At 42.1% G+C, this 13,287-nt stretch overlaps 1 protein-coding gene across 1 annotated transcript in view; it reads left to right on the top strand.

Annotated features, from left to right (window-relative positions):
- LOC126355941 (juvenile hormone esterase-like) overlaps positions 1-13,287 on the top strand; it is a 101,740-nt gene that overhangs the window by 16,643 nt on the left and 71,810 nt on the right. The window lies entirely within an intron of this gene.

The following is a 13,287-nucleotide window of genomic DNA, read 5'->3' as shown; positions in this document are numbered from 1 at the left end:
CGGCAAGTCATTTGGATGTGTAGCATGTTAACGTCGCAAAAAGTACAACAACCACAGGAAAAACTGTATGACAGACTCAGTGCTTCTGCAACGGAAATTTACTGAGTCTGACTGTGGAAAGTAACTTTGTTTGTGTTAATCTTTCTGACAGTGCGAACAGTTCAACTACTCCCAATGCTTTTATGCAGACCTGAGTAACTACGTCCTTAAGACTTCCTCTGCCCCACTAGTCTCTGCCCCAAAGATGCTACTTTTCCAGACTCTGAATCCGCGCTTCGGTGCTTATTAATCTTAGGACCTGCCCAATCACTGTGTGCTGATCTAGCGCGAAAAGCCACGTGCCTTTCAACGACGTAATGATACGCTTAGTCCAAAGCTGGGCAGACTCGGACTCACCACCCCGACGCTATACAGCGTAACGCAGCACTAGTGGGCTCAACAAAAGAGTAAATAATGCCTTTGAGGGATCAGTGTCTAAGAATCTGAAATTTCCAGAGTTTGATACTACACCTTGGAAACCCACCTCATTTGTCCGCTCAGTTCCAACTTCCCTCTTTGCTTTTCCTACAGAGGACATCAGGCGTTGGTCAGCTCGAATAAACTTTCTTCGTAAAAGAAAACCCAAGGTGTAAGTCAACTACCCTGGCCAGCAAGATCTCCGGATCTGTCCCCCATTGAGCATGTTTGGGACTGGATGAAGCGTCGTCTCACGCGGTCTGCACGTCCAGCACGAACGCTGGTCCAACTGAGGCGCCAGGTGGAAATGGCATGGCAAGCCATTCCACAGGACTACATCCAGCATTTCTACGATCGACTCCATGGGAGAATAGCAGCCTGCATTGCTGCGAAAGGTGGATATACACTGTACTAGTGCCGACATTGTGCATGCTCTGTTGCCTGTGTCTATGTGCCTGTGGTTCTGTCAGTGTGATCATGTGACGTATCTGACCCCAGGAATGTGTCAATAAAGTTTCCCCTTCCTGGGACAATGAATTCACGGTGTTCTTATTTCAATTTCCAGGAGTGTATATCGAATTGACTTGCTAAAGCTGTCAGCAAAGTTGTAACAAGTTCGAGGAAAATTATGAATCTTGATTATCATTTCATTTAGATTCTTGGCTAAATAATCGCAGTAAATTTGTAAAAATTGTACGTATTGTTCATATGATACGATTTTTATTTTACCCCAAATGGCAGAAAACTTTGGGCCGGGATCAATGTTCATGAGGTTTTGGGACCGTTCTTGTAACGTTTCTGACGTATATAAGATCAGCATCCAGATCATCTACTATTAAAAGTACTTGTTATCAGGAGCAGAATAAATGAACACTTCCCTGTCGAATACCGATCTTATAGAGTTAGCAGATTTTTGATGCAGTCTGATGTGCACATCGTGGTTCACATCAGAGACTTCTCGAAGATTGTACGTATATTTAACTTACGTGCCGAGTTCCTTGATTTGTCCCCTACAGAGCTTACCTGGGATGCCATGAGAAGACATGTACTTTCAATCTCCCGCTGGCAATCTTCGTTACCGTGTCCTAGGAGTATCGTCTTTGGTTAGTAATCAGCATGTCTACGGTGCCGCGTTCGAAGCCCTCCACGGCTTAAAATTTGACTAACAATCAGAATTAGGAGGCCGAAGACTTCCAGCACAAGAAGTCACCCTCATTCTTCCAACGGTCTTGTCAAAAGGGCGGAGGAGCGGACTGAGGTTCAGGGCATTCTCTTTTCCTTGGGGTGGGAAACTGCCCCTATAGGCGGAGGCATCAGCAATGATCAAGGCATGACCGTGCAGAAGGCAATGCAAACCACTTCATTAAAGACGCATAACGTGTACCCACAGCACATGTGGCCTGTAACTAAAAAGTGTCATGATGATCTCTCCGTTGGCAACAGATTCCGGAATAGTCCTCCATTCGCATCTCTGGGAAGGGACTGCCAAGAGAGAGGTAACCATGACGAAAAGATTAAATAAACAACGAAAGGATAATGTTCTACGAGTCAGGGAGTGGAATGTCAGAAGCTTGAACGTGGCAGGAGAGCTAGAAAATCTGAAAAGGGAAATGCAAAGGCTCAGTCTAGATATATTAGGTGTCAGTCAATCAACAGCAGCAGAAAATGGTGTAACAGGAGTAGGATTCGTTGTGAATAGGAAGGAGGGGCAGAGAGTGTGTTACTGTGAACAGTTCAGTGATAGGGTTGTTCTTATTAGAATCGACAACAAACAAACACCGGCAACAATAGTTCAGGTATACATGCTGACGTCGCAACCTGAAGATGAAGAGATAGAGGAAGTATATGAGGACATTGAAAGGCTAATACAGTATATAAAGGGAGATGAAAATGTAATAGTCATGGGGGACTGGAATGCAGTTGTAGGAGAAGTAGCAAAATGAAGGGATACAGATGAATAACGGCTTGGGACAAGGAACGGGAGGGGAAAAGACTAGCGGAGTTCTGTAATAAATTTTAGGTAGTAATTGTGAATACTCCGTTCAAGAATCACGAGAGGAGGAAGTATAGTTGGAAAAGACCAGGTGATACGTGAGGAATTCCACTATATTACATCATGGTCAAACACAGATTCCGAAATCAGATACTGGATTGTAAGGGGTACCTAGAACAGATACAGACGCAGATTACAGTGTAGTTGTGATGAAGAGTGTGCTGAAGTTTAAAAAAAGATTACTCAGGACGAATCAATGCGCTAAGAAGTGGGATACAGAAGTGCTATGGAATGACGAGTTACTCAAATCAAATGGCTCTAAACACTATGGGACTTAACATCGGAGGTCTTCAGTCCCATAGACTTAGAACTACTTAAACCTAAGTAACCTAAGGACATCACACACATCCATGCCCGAGGCAGGATTCGAACCTACGACCGTAGCAGCAGCGCAGTTCCGAACTGAAGAGCCTGGAACCGCTCGCCCACAGGTTCGAATCCTGGCTCGGACATGGATGTGTGTGATGTCCTTAAGTTAGTTAGGTTTAAGTAGTTCTAAGTCTATGGGACTGATGACATCAGATGTTAAGTCCCATAGTGCACAGAGCCATTTGAACCATTCATGGGATTTCTCGACCTGGAAAAAGTGTCCGACAATGTAAAAAGGAGCAAATGTTGAAGATTCGGAGAAAAATAGGGGTAAACCATTGAGTAAGACGGGTAACATCCTATATGTATAAGAGCTAAGAGGGAATAAGAATGGACGGCCAAGAACGGAGTGCTCGAGTAAAAAGGAGTGTAAGACAAGGATATAGTCTTTCGCCCCTGCTGTTCAATCTGTACATCGAAGAAGCATTGTTGGAAAGAAAAGAAAGGTCCAGGATTTGGTATTAAATTTCATGGTGAAAGCACATTAATGATACGATTCGCTTATGACATATCTATGCCGTGTGAAAGTGTGAAAGCATTAGATGATCTGCTGAATGGAATGAATACTCTAATGAGTACAGAATATGGACGGAGAAAGCCGAAAGTAATGAGAAGTAGCATAAGTAAGAACAGCGAAAAACTTATCAGGACTGATAATCACGAAGTAGATGAAGTTAAGGAATTCTGCTACGTAGGCAGCAGACTAACCTATGACGGATGGAAGAGGGAGGGCATCAAAAGCAGACTAGGACTGGCAATAAAAGGGTATTCCTAGCCAAGCGAAGACTGTTACACTGACAAGGAGAAGGGACGGGTTGACAGTACATCTGTTAAAACAGCAGGGACTGACTTCCACGGTACTAGAGGGAGTTTTAGAGGGCAAAAACTGTAGAGGAAGGCAGTGACAGGAATACATCCAGCAAATAATTGAGGAAGTAGGCTGCAAGTGCTACTGTGAGATGAAGAACTTGGCACGGGAGAGGAATTCGTGGAGGACCGCGTCAAACCAATCTGAAGACTGATGACCAGAAAAAAAAATATCTTTCTTAACTGTTCTTAACAGTAACAGCATGCGTTTCGGGCATGACAACAAATTTCTCAAGAAGACATTCCTAACCTCTCTTCACCCCTGACAAAGAACAAGACTGTATGTTCGTGCCCAGCGGTCGCAGTTCATACTTAAGTTGATGAATGCCATAGGTTCCAAATGGGTTTTAAGTTTATAGTCATTTAATGCCCATGATGTTATGAATATTTCCATAAATTGTAATAAATTTCGAAGTGGTACTTCAAGAGGCAGCACTTTTCGCTGCCGTGTATAAAGTGTTGAAGTTGTAAATTGGTGGTAAGGTTTTATGGAACCAAACTGCTGAAGTCATCGGTCCCTAAGCTTACACACTATTTAAACTAACTTACACACACACACACACACACACACACACACACACACACACACACACACACACACATGCCCGAGGTAGGACTCGAACCTGCGACGGGGGGAGCCGCGCGGACCGTGACAAGACGCCTAAGACCGCGGGGCTACCCCGTGCGACTTAGGGTGATTCAGCTACGCTGTTCGTCTCAGAAATTTGCTCCACTGTCCCACATTTGTCATCCAAATGAAATGTGGAAAAGTGTCACTAAATGAGTGTAGTCTATTTTCATAGCAGTGTTAGTTACAGAGATAGCAGTATCCGTTTCTTTCTCCAAGTAGAGCGACAGTAATTTCTGCTCCTAGTATGTACTGTATTTTACTAAAAGGCGGAAATGCTCATCCAGTCAACTTGCAGTTTTCCTGTATACCAATTTTGTGAGGCAACTAAAATTTCATTTTGAATATTTCATATAACTAAATAAAACCGTGGAGCATCCGCAAATCGCAAAAAACCTTCCTCAATTACCGGTTTCGTTCGTTAGGCGCACCTTCAGAAATTTAGTAGGCAGCGGACACACGCTACACCTTTGTGGATACGAAGAGTGTGCCGACTTCAGACATTTTTAAAATTAAGTTTATAGGTGGTACTAATCGGACTTAGCCAAATATACGGTAACAGTTCTGTTTTTATGGTTACCTGACACTGGCAGCAGGAGAGCGATTTCTGAATTTTAATAACGAAATTTTTTTCCTAGAGACGTTTATTTGGACATATCGCAATAAATATATATGTAGACTACTAATTTCAACTAGTTAGATTGCCATCTTCAGATCATCTACATAAATGGACCATTTTGAAGTTTGTGTAGTGTACAGTCATTAGTCAAGGAGCTCCTTCTTCAACGAGTTGTTCCCAAACATGTTCATGAGAAAATGATTGTGCACTACATAGAGGAAGAGTATGGTTCACGTGTGTAGATGATCTGACGATGGCATTCAATTCGCCGAAACTAGTTGATACGTACAGGGTCAATTACCCAAAACGTGCACTACAAGTATTGCTGAAACGGAAAGTACGACTGACGGGTGGTTGTCACAGAATGGATTGGTACTCAAGGGGTCGTATTCTTAGCCAATAAGCAGATTGTGATAATCCTTAGAAAGTGTATTTTTGTGCAATCCGACTCTTTTTATATACAAAAATTCCTGTTGACATTAACAAATTAAAAGAAGGGCAAATTAGGATGCCAGTGGTGTTTGTTGCAGGACTGTGAGTCGTACTACTTCTAGCATCCGTGGAAGATGGTATGTAGGAGGCTGCGATAGTTCTGCACCTTCAGTGCTCCATCGCACACGTGCAGAGGCTAACACTTTTCTTGTAATCGTTTCCTTTCAGCTCTTGATGGAAAGAAACACAGCAGGTATAGAATCCACATCGATGTGGAATGTGAAGGACACGTGTCTACCCTTGCGGTTGCGAGGGAATAACGTGCGGACCAACTGCAACAGCAGCAAGAACATTAATTTCCCCCTCTTCTGTCATCACTTGTTTCCTTTTGTTATGTTGACTAGGTGTTACACTATCACTTTCACGTAACTGGTTGTTGAGGATGATAGATAACTGTCGAGATGGTTGACGTCTGTTGGGTTATGTTGCCACATACACCGTGCAAGAACGAACTGCATTCTTCCTACACTCTCTATACGCCATGTGCATGTTTTCTACATTAGTAAATTCCTTCGCCCACTCACGACCTACTGTTTGGACTGTCACACACCAATTGACTAGCAAGTCACTAGCACTCAAGGAACAGACAATTACATTGTAAGCAAACATAACAACTTCGTACCTAGCAGCTACGCAGGCTGAATGGAACAAGCAAACTTCGGTGTGGAAACTTTTCAAATCATAATGCCTTGTAAATGACTCGTACTAAACTGTTGCAACAAAATCCATATGCAAGTTTTAGGTGACTCACCCTCTACACAGAGCGTTTGGTTTAACGCGAGACAGCTAAATATCTCCAAAGCGACGCATCTTACGAAAAAAATGTTCCAGTTGAGAAGTTAATATTATGAAAGGGAACAATCATCTGTGCTAAACTGATCACCTCCTAGCCACACCTCCTGATGGGTGAGATCAACTTCGTATTTTCAAATGAGAACCTCACATTTTTATTGGATATGGATTCTACGCCCAAAAAGAGCTACGGTTTACTCGTACTACTGTTTTACATTCGTGGCAGATGTGGCTGTAATCGGCAAATATCGAGCATCCCCGTTTGTGCAGTTAAGAACCAACCCATTTATACAATTGATTTACGATGTAAATGTAAACTTTTGTGTTCTAACGGCGATATTTATGTTCGACATTGACTTAAGTGTTGGTAATATGATAATACAGTAAAATATGCTTAGCCGTTTAACTTTCTGGATAGAAGCTCGCTAACCGTGATCCAGGAACAACGACGTGGCTGTAATAGTATTCTGTTCCCGTTGGGGTGCTTGATTTTGGTGAATAAAAAAACTAAAAATTAAAAAAAAAGTGGTTCAAAAGGCTCTGAACACTGTGGGACTGGAACTTAGAACTTCTTAAACCCAACTAACCTAAGGACATCACACACATCCATGCCCGAGGCAAGATTCGAATCTGCTACCGTAGCGGTCGCGCGACTTCAGACCAAAGCGCCTAGATCCGCTCGGTCACAACGGCCGGCTAAATGGCACTAGCGATGCTTTTTAAAACCGTGCTGATTCTTTGACATAAGCTTCTCAGTGTCAAGAAAGTTTATTATATTCGAACTGAGAACATGTTCAAGAATACGGCAGTAGTTATAGACATTATCTGTCATTTCCCTTCCATCAACAGTTTTTTGTGCATTCGCTGAATTGCCAGTCTTGTGTAACACAGTCTGTCTGGATACCTTTGTGAGTGCTACGAAACTACACTCTTCACGTTGCTTCTGTATTGTCCGTAAGGGAATAGCATATTTAATTTCTCTTGGCTTGTGCAAGACATCCATTCCTTCTATGTAATTCCTGAAGCCCTAACAGATGTTCGAACATCCTGTCACTTATCCTTATCAGTATTTTCCATACATTCGCATTCTGCGGAGAACTACTTCATTTCTTACCTTTTCCGTTCATCTAATTTTCAGCATTCTTCTGTGGCACCACATCTCAAATGATTCGATTCTCTTCTATTCTGGTTTTCTCACAGTCCATGTTTCACTACCATACGATGTTGATCTCCAAACGTCGTTGTTGATGTTGTGGTCTTCAGTCCTGAGACTGGTTTGATGCAGCTCTTCATGCTACTCTATCCTGTGCAAGCTTCTTCATCTCCCAATACGTACTGCAGCCTACATCCTTCTGAATCTGTTTAGTGTATTCATCTCTTGGTCTACCTCTACGATTTTTACCCTCCACGCTGCCCGCCAATACTAAATTGGTGATCCCTTGATGCCTCAGAACATGTCCTACCAACCGATCCCTTCTTCTAGTCAAGTTGTGCCACAAACTCCTCTTCTCCCCTATCCTATTCAATACTTCCTCATTATTTTCGTGATCTACCCATCTAAAATTCAGCAGTCTTAGGTAGCACCACATTTCGAAAGCTTCTGTTCTCTTCTTGTCCAAACTATTTATCATCCATGTTTCACTTCCATACATGGCTACACTCTATTCAAATACTTTTAGAAACGACTTCCTGACATTTAAATCTATACTCGATGTTAACAAATTTCTCTTCTTCAGAAACGCTTTCCTTCCCATTGCCAGTCTGCATTTTATATCCTCTCTACTTCGACCATCATCAGTTACTTTGTTCTCCAAATAGCAAAACTCATTTACTACTTTAAGTGCCTCATTTCATAATCTAATTCCCTAAGCATCACCCGACGTAATTCGACTACATTCCATTAACCTCGTTTTGCATTTGTTGATGTTCATCTTATATCCTCCTTTCAAAACACTGTCCATTCCGTTCAACTGCTCTTCCATGTCCTTTGCTGTCTCTGACAGAATTACAATGTCATCGGCGAACCTCAAAGTTTTTATTTGTTCTTCATGGATTTTAATACCTACTGCGAATTTTTCTTTTGTTTCCTTTACTGCTTGCTCAATATATAGATTGAATAATATCGGGGAGAGGCTACAACCCTGTCTCACTCCATTCCCAACCACTGCTTCCCTTTCAAGCCCCTCGACTCTTATAACTGCCATCTGGTTTCTGTACAAATTGTAAAGAGCCTTTCGCTCCATGTATTTTACCCATGCCACCTTCAGAATTTGAAAGAGAGTACTCCAGTCAATATTGTCAAAAGCTTTCTCAAGTCTACAAAACCTAGAAATGTAGTTTTGCCTTTTCTTAATCTAGCTTCTAAGATAAGTCGTAGGGTCAGTATTGCCTCACGTGTTCCCATATTTCTACAGAATCCAAACTGATCTTCCCCGAGGTCGGCTTCTACCAGTTTTTCCATTCGTCTGTACCGAATTCGCGTTAGTATTTTCCAACCGTGACTTATTAAACTGACAGTTTGGTAATTTTCACATCTGTCAACGCCTGCATTCTTGGGATTGGAATTATTATATTCTTCTTGAAGTCTGAGGGTATTTCGCCTGGGTCATACATTTTGCTCACCCGATGGTAGAGTTTTGTCAGGACTGGCTCTCCCAAGGCTGTCAGTAGTTCCAATGGAATGTTAGCTACTCCCGGGGCCTTGTTTCGACTAATGCTCAGAAAATTATTTCTCAAATTACGGCCTACGTTTCATACTAATAGACTTCTCTTTTCCAGGTATTCCGTTTTTGCCAGTGATACAGGTCCTGTGAGTTTTGTTCACTTTTATTCATGGTTCATGGGGTGGGTTCCTGTAGTCATGTCCTAGTTAGTTCATGAACCACTGGCAACGTATGAGTGGCCAAGTAAGTGGTTCCGACAGTCGGGATACCAGTTACTTTGGAATAAGGCTGGGCATCTTCGGACATATTCTGAGTCGTGGTCACCTTTGTGCTCATACGGCAAAGACTACCAAATCCACCGGTTAGTCCCTCAGCCGTTAGAGGTAACACCCAATGGGACTCGGGGCAAGTGAGGTTAGCAACCTGCTTCCCTGGTACTTTAAATATGATGCTGGCAACAATCAGAGCAAAATGCCTCTGACCTTTGGACAAACCAGGGACTCCTAAGATACGACTTGGCAAACAAATGGTAATGAGATGGGGAGCCATTAATATCAATTGGGGCTACTCTGGGAAGAAGGTACAGCTGGCAGAGGCTGCAAGTAAGATGAAGCTGAACGTTTTAGCTGTTAGTGACACTCGGGTAAGGGGTGAGAAAGAAGAGGAAGTGGGAGAATACACGGTCTACCTGTCAGGAGTCAAAGCAGGAATGGCACAATGGAGTGTAGGGCTTTACATCAGGAAAGAAATGGACAGCGTAGTTGCAATAAGGTATATAAACGAACGACTAATGTGGATAGATTTGACCGTGTCTAGCAAGAAAATTAGGATTGTGTCAGTATATTCGCATTGTGAAGGGACAGATCAAAATAAGATGGATAGTTTTTATGAGGCACTCAGTGATGTAGTTGTTAGCGTAAAGGACAAGGACAGTGTTCTGCTCATGGGTGATTTTAACGCCAGGATTGGAAATCGAACAGAAGGGTATGAAAAGGTAATGGGTAAATTTGGAGAAGATATGGAGGCCAACAGGAACGGGAAACAACTCTTGGATTTCGGTGCAAGTATGGGCTTAGTAATCACAAACTCCTTTTTTAAACGTAAGAACATTCACCGGTATACTTGGGAAGGCAGGGGAACCAGATCTGTGATTGACTTCATAATAACAGATCAAGAATTCAGGAAGGCTGTGAGGGACACACGTGTATTCAGGGGATTCTTTGATGACACTGATCATTATTTAATCTGCAGTGAAATTGGGATTGTGAGGCCGAAAGTGCAGGAGGTCAGGTCCATATGTAGGAGGATAAGATTGGAGAAGCTTCAGGATAAGGAAATCAGGCACAAGTACATAACAGCGATTTCAGAAAGGTACTAGTTAGTTGAATGTAGTCAATTACAGTCACTGGAAAAGGAATGGACAAGGTACAGGGACGCAGTACTAGAAGTGGCTAAAGAATTTCTTGGAACAGTAGTATGTAAAAGTAGGATGAAGCAAACAGCTTGGTGGAATGTCACAGTCAAGGCAGCCTCTAAAAGAAAAAGAAGGCGTATCGAAAATGGCTACATACTGGAACTCAGGTAGACAGAGAAAGTTATGTTGAAGAAAGAAACAAAGCCAAACAGATAATTGCAGCATACAAGAAGAAATCTTGGGAAGACTTTGGAAACAGGTTGGAGACTATGGCTCAAGCTGCTGGAAAACCATTCTGGAGTGTAATTTGCAGTCTTCGAAAGGGAGGTAAGAAGGAAATGACAAGTATTTTGGACAGGTCAGGAAAACTGTTGGTGAATCCTGTGGATGCCTTGGGCAGATGGAGGGAATATTTTGAAGAGTTGCTCAATGTGGGTGAAAATACGATCAGTAATGTTTCAGATTTCGAGGTAGAATGGGATAGGAATGATGATGGAAATAGGATCACATTTGAGGAAGTGGATAAAATGGTCAATAGATTGCAGCGCAATAAAGCAGCTGGGGTGGATGAAATTAAGTCGGAACTCATCAAATACAGTGGAATGTCAGGTCTTAAATGGCTACACACGATAACTGAAATGGCCTGGGAGTCGGGACAGGTTCCAGCAGACTGGACAAAAGCAGTAATCACACCAATCTTTAAAGATGGAAACAGAAAAGATTGTAAGAACTACAGAGGTATCTCTTTAGTCAGTGTTGTAGGTAAAATCTTCTCAGGTATTGCTGAAAGGAAAGTGCGAGTATTAGTTGAGGACCAATTGGATGAAAGTCAGTGTGGGTTTAGGCCACTTAGATGTTGTCAGGGCCAGATCTTTAGCTTACGGCAAATAATGGAGAAGTGTTATGCGTGGAAGATGGAATTGTATCTATGCTTTATAGATCTAGAAAAGGCATATGACGGGGTTCCTAGGAGGAAGTTATTGTCTGTTCTACGAGATTATGGAACAGGGGGCAAACTTTTGAAAGCAATTAAAGGTCTTTACATGGACAGTCAAGCAGCAGTTAGAGTTGACGGTAAATTGAGTTCATGGTTCAGAGTAGCTTCAGGGGTAAGACAAGGCTGCAACCTGTCTCCACTATTGTTCATATTATTTATGGATCATATGTTGAAAACAATAGACTGGCTGGGTGAGATTAAGATATGTGAACACAAAGTAAGCAGTCTTGCATATGCGGATGACTTAGTTGTGATGGCAGATTCGATTGGAAGTTTGCAAAGTAATATTTCAGAGCTAGATTAGAAATGTAAGGACTATGGTATGAAGATTAGCATTTCCAAAACAATAGTAATGTCAGTGGGAAAGAAATATAAACGGATTGAGTGCCAAATAGGAGGAACAAAGTTAGAACAGGTGGACGATTTCATGTACTTAGGATGCATATTCTCACAGAATGGCAACATAGTGAAAGAACTGGAATCGAGGTGTAGCAAAGCTAAAGCAGTGAGCGCTCAGCTACGATCCACTCTCTTCTGCAACAGGGAAGTCAGTACCAAGACTAAGTTATCTGTGCACCGTTCAATCTTTCGATCAACTTTGTTGTATGGAAGTGAAAGCTGGGTGGATTCAGGTTACCTTATTAACAAGGTTGAGGTTACGGATATGAAAGTAGCTGGGATGATTGCAGGTACTAGTAGATGGGAATAATGGCAGGAGGGTGTCCAATATGAGGAAATCAAAGAAAAACCGGGAATGAACTCTATAGATGTAGCAGTCAGGGCGAACAGGCTTAGATGGTGAGGTCATGTTACACGCATGGGAGAAGCAAGGTTACCCAAGAGACTCATGGGTTCAGCAGTAGAGGGTAGGAGGAGTCGGGGCATACCAAGGAGAAGGTACCTGGATTCGGTTAAGAATGATTTTGAAGTAATAGGCTTAACATCAGAAGAGGCACCAATGGTAGGGGATCATGCAGGAATTTTATAAGGGGGGCTACGCTCCAAACTGAACGTTGAAAGGCATAATCAGTCTTAAATGATGTTGTTGATGATGATGATTTTATTCATGATAGCAATGTCATTAAGGGATCCTGTCATTGATATCGCTTCAGCCTGAGTATTAATACCACTCTTCAGGCCTTGTTTTATTTCTGTCATTGCTCCATCGATTGAACAGTGGATGAGAAAGACTATATCCCTGTCTTAGGTCTTTTCTACTCCGAGCACTTCGTTCTTGCTCCTTCAGTCTAATTGCTCCCTCTTGTTTCTTTGAAGTATTGTATACTACTCGTCTTTTCCTATAGCTGACCCTATTTTTCTCAGAATTTCAAACATTTTTTTTTACCATTTTACATTGCTCTTCTTCCAGGTCAACAAATCTTACGAGTGTGTATTTCCCTTCACTCTTACTTCCATTATCAAATACAAAGTTAGAACTGCCTCACTGGGCTTCTCCTGAACTGTTCTGTTTTCGTTGCTTCTGCATTTTCCGTTATGAGACAGAATATCTGATATCTGTTGGCTTGTGAAAGACAATTTATTTTTCGTAACTAACCAGCACTCGACATACGTGAAAGAGACATAACGAAAGCTGAATTTCCTACGTGCTCCTTTTGTACAAGTAGCGCGGCGGTAAAGCACTGTCTCTCCTGTCTGCCCGACGTGATGAATTTCCTTAGTCGGCTATGAAACTTTAGCATAAGGTAACAGTCAGTTTCATATTCAAGACAGATAACTCCTAAGTTCTAAATATTGTAGTTTTCCCTAAACCAGTTGTAGGATTTGGAAGCATGAAACGCCACTGGATTCGTCCCTTTCTGAACTACAATACTAGAAACAGTAATTTCCACAGCTCTGTTTGAAAAAGCGAATCTCATACCAATGTTTCAGTACTTAACATAGCTATTAGAAGATGCTATACGTTAGTTAGCAAGATA

The sequence above is a fragment of the Schistocerca gregaria genome, chromosome 3 (genome assembly GCF_023897955.1).
Source record: "Schistocerca gregaria isolate iqSchGreg1 chromosome 3, iqSchGreg1.2, whole genome shotgun sequence".
NCBI lineage: Eukaryota > Metazoa > Arthropoda > Insecta > Orthoptera > Acrididae > Schistocerca > Schistocerca gregaria.
This window is presented reverse-complemented; position numbering and strand designations above follow the sequence as displayed.